This window comes from Myodes glareolus, chromosome 16 (genome assembly GCF_982192425.1).
Source record: "Myodes glareolus chromosome 16, mMyoGla1.1, whole genome shotgun sequence".
NCBI classification, from domain to species: Eukaryota; Metazoa; Chordata; class Mammalia; order Rodentia; family Cricetidae; genus Myodes; species Myodes glareolus.
Window position 1 is genome coordinate 17,556,340 of NC_142041.1, and position 4,276 is coordinate 17,560,615.

At 43.8% G+C, this 4,276-nt stretch overlaps 1 long non-coding RNA gene across 1 annotated transcript; it reads left to right on the top strand.

Moving 5' to 3' along the window:
- Window positions 1–216: 216 nt before the first annotated feature.
- LOC125391421 (uncharacterized) lies at window positions 217–2,027 on the top strand. Its single transcript, XR_007229116.2, has 2 exons — window positions 217–799; window positions 1,752–2,027. It is a non-coding gene; the product is annotated as an uncharacterized LOC125391421 (long non-coding RNA).
- Window positions 2,028–4,276: the final 2,249 nt, after the last annotated feature.

Here is a 4,276-nt window from a genome sequence, read left to right on the forward strand (position 1 = left end):
ACTTTCATCTTTCACTCCCATGTAGCTATGGGCATTGGAAATGTGTTCAAATTTCTCTTGAATGTGCTCCTAGAAGTGGAATTGCTGAGCCATGCAGTATCCTGTGTTTAAATTCCATGTTGAAACATGACCTAACTATGTTCAAAAGGGGCCGTATCTCTTTATGTTGCTACCAGTCACTTGTGAGGGTTCTGAATTCCGCACCTCCTTGACAACACCACGGATGTGACAATTACCCTCTAGATGTTATTTATTTTACGCTTGATGATAAGTGTTTGGTGTTTATGACTCTTTGGATTTCCACATCAAGGCCACGTGTAATAGAACAAAACATGATCTACTTTGAAATGGCGTTATTTCGCTAGAAAGTTCAATAGTGTGGTATGTGAGTCCCCGCAGCAAAACAAGGTAAATTGTCAGACATCTCAACTCTGAATGAACTCTATGAATGAAAAATGAATTCATTCTTGAACAGGAAAGCTCTGGCACGATGAAGTCTCAGGACTGTGAGAACTGGGGCTGTTTGGGGAAGTTCTGGCCAGATCCTGGCGATTGTTTGCTTTATCACTATGGGAGCAAAGAAGAGATCAACACGGCTTCTCAAAAGGCTTCCTCTTGCAAGATGAAAAACATGATTGGCAGGAGTGAGGAAAACCGCCAAGGCTGAGAGCAGGCCTGGCTCCCTGGTCTAAGACGAAATAATGACCTCCGGATCAGGACATGAGAACAACAGCCCTCTGTGTCGCTGCTCTTGGTGCTCGCGGGCTCTGTCTCCTGAGCTAATAAACGTTTACTGCAGGTAACATCTGGAGGAGGGCAAGGGAGACAAATGTGCTGACCTCAGCAGGCAGTGCTGTCAGCCTGCCCAGAAGCACACTGAAAGCCGGCTTCTAACTCCGAACAGGCCTTTCATTCTTGGCAACCCTGCCCACCCTCCAAAACGCAAGCCCTCTTCTGTCACACGTGTTCTCCCCTGCCCTTCCACGGTAGATTCTGCTCTACACAGTCCCTGGCCAGGTTTCAGTGGCAAGTTCTCTAACTTTTGAGCTACAAGAAAATGCATTTAATTTTTTTTTAAGTTGAAAATCAATTTTCTTTCTAGGTCATATTCTGATTACAGTCTCCCTTCCTCAACTCCTTCTAGATTCTTCTCACTTTCCCTCCTGCCAAAAGTTGCATTCCTGCTTTCCTGTCTTATTAGAAAACAAACAGGCATCTAAAAAAGAGAGAAATAATAAAATAAGATAAAATAAAAATAAACCAGAATAGGACAAAACAAAAATAAACAACAAAATTGAACTAAAGAAGAGGCTGACACACACACACATTTGCACACACAGAAGACCCATAAAGACAACACTGGAAATCATAATATGTAAGCAAAAGATCTGTAAGTTAAAAAAATGCCCGAACCAAACATTTTGAGACAAAAACTCTTCAAAAAAAATACCATGGAGTTCATTTTGTGTTTGTGATTTATTACTGGGTATGATGCAGCTTGTATACCCAGTGAGATGTGGTTGGAGAAAGCTAACTTCTCCTTTATGAGCAGTTTCTGAGTAGGGATGTGGCGTACGTCTCTTCCACTCTCAACACTGGGACCCTATCTAGTTAGACCTAAGCAGGCCCTGTGCATGCTGCCACAGTCTCTGTGAGTTCATATGCACATCAGGCTTGTTGATTTAGAGAGCCCTGTTTCCTTGGTGTCCTACATCTCCTCTGGCTCTGACCATCTCTCTTCTCTTCCACAGGGTTTCCTGAGCCTTGAGCCGAGGAATTTGATGGAGACATCCTGTTGAGGACAGAGTGTTCTAAAGTCTCTTGCTATAGAAATTCCTACCACCAGTTTAAGTTACCACCTTTAAATTACCTGCCCACTTGGGCGTGGCCTCTTATACTATTTATGCCCATGTAGAGTGTGCGCCCAGCCTCTTCCAGCTATGGGATTCGGTTACTGTTCCCAGTTCCAGCAGAGGACTATGACCTGTGAGTCTACCCCTAAATAAATAACCCTCTATTGTACTCAATTCTGAGCTAGCGTGGGATTTCTTTTAAGCATCCTTCTTCAGTCTCTCACTCTCTGCACACTGTCCAGTTGTGGGTCTCTGTATTTGTTCCCAGCTACTGTAGGAGGATGCTTCTCTGATGATGGCCAAATAAGACACTGCTCGGTGAGTATAGCAGAATGCTGTTAGGAGTAATTTTATTGCTATGTTCCTTTTGCAGAGCAGCAGTATGTAGTTTTCTCCTAGGTCTGTGGCCTATCTAGTCTCCTGCTCTTGGCCATGCAGGTAGTGTTGGCATGGATCCAACTCATGGAGTGGCCTTAATTCCAATCAGATAGTGGTTGGTTACTCCCACAACCTTTGTGCCACTATTCTACCAGTGTATCTTGCATGCAGGTCTCATTCGTTGATTGAAGGGTGGTATGGGAGGTCCTTCTGTCTATGTGCAGCTTTCATTGGTTAATAAATAAAGAAACTGCCCTGGTCTGTTGATAGGATAGAACTTAGGTAGGCGGGAAGACAGAACAGAGTTCTGGAAGGAAGAAAGCAGAGTCAGAGAGATGCCATGGATCCTCTGCCAGAGTAAGACATGCTGCTGAAACTTAGCCAGTAAGCCACTGCCACATGGTAATACACAGATTAATAGAAATGGGTTAAACTAAGATGTAAGAGTTAGCCAAAAAGAAGTTAGAGCTAATGGGTTAAGCAGTGTTTTAATTAATATAGTTTCTGTGTGATTATATCAGTTCTGGGCCACTGGGACTAACAAGCAGCTTTCTCCCTCCAACAGAAGGGTTTGTAGCTGGGTTGTTGTTTACTTTTCTCTTCCACAAGTGTGGAGAGTACCTTCCAGTACCATGGACACTAGTCAGTAGGGATGAAGGCTCTAAGCAGGCACCAGCTCAACTTCTCTGTATTCAGTGAGTTATGTGGGTATTGTCTTGTGGGTCTTACCACCACCACTTTGTGGAGAGCAACCCATAGCTTTGGCAATAGCCCAAGTAGTTTTGGGGTTTGGCCAACAACTTGGTTAGATGTAGCCCCTTCCTGGGAATGGATGTTCCATTGATGGTGGCAGATGTCTAGTTGGGGCTTTGTTTCCCTCATTATTTGGTGACTCCATTTGGTTTTTTTCATATATGTATACATTCTAAGAAGTGTCTATTAGGTTTCTGTATGACTCCCAAATAGCCCTTAGTTTAACTATCTCTCTCTGTATTGCCTCCCTTTCTTCCTTTTCCTTCACATTGATCCTTCTGTTCGATTTATTCATCATCTCTTGTCCATCTCTAACTATCTATTCTATTTCCCCTTCCTAGGGAGGGCTACCCCTCCACCATGTTTCACTCACACATTTAAAGAGTTTAAAAAACAAGCCAGAGGGTGATGGCACACAACTTTGACCCCAGCACTCAGGCGGCAGAGGTGGGCTGACCTTTGTGAGTTCAAGGCCAGCTTGATCCACAGAGTGAGTTCTAGGACACTAAGTGCTACACAGAGAAACCCTGTCTCAAATCAACAACAATAGTAACAACAACATGATAGCGTGTAAGTGACAAAGCAATTGGTACTGTTCATTTAGTCTATTAAAACTTGTTTTAGTTTTATAGACTAAGAAACTGATGATTGAATGAAATGTCCAAATGTCTTTCTTTTGCTTCTTGTTCCTACGATCTAGTCCAAGGATGGGCCATAACTTATGTTCTAGGTCCTAAGAAAGATTGGAAAGGTTGTGGGTTGACAAGTGAATCAATGAGTGGAAGGAAGGTTGTGCTGGGATGGAGGGTGGTTCTATTGTAAGAAAAGTCCTCTCTTTTACCTCTTCTTCAGTATCCCTGTCTGGCAGACACAGTGGACAGGGCAGACTCATCCAACAGTGACTCGGGGCCGAAAGTGGTCTTCAGTTGTTAATGCAAGGAAAGAGAAAAAGAGAGAGTACGCTGTTCTTATTCCCCCAATCCCTCCGATACTTGCAGGCCTTTTCTTACAGCAAAATATGCACTGTCTCCCATTTCCAGACAGTTCTTATCTGCCTTCTGGAATGGCCATTTCACAGTAAACAGACTGGGTCATCTTTAGTCTCCCACTTCTTGCCTTTATTGTGTTGGTACGACCAGTGGCGGACCCACCTCTGTCTCTACGGTCTCTGACACCTCTGCCAACATAGCCTTCCCTCCCCTCTCCCGCATGGCCTCGGCTGCTCATTCACTCAGCTCTCAGGTATCAGCGAATTAATTTCCCTCTTGATATTATCATATTTATAACCTGTT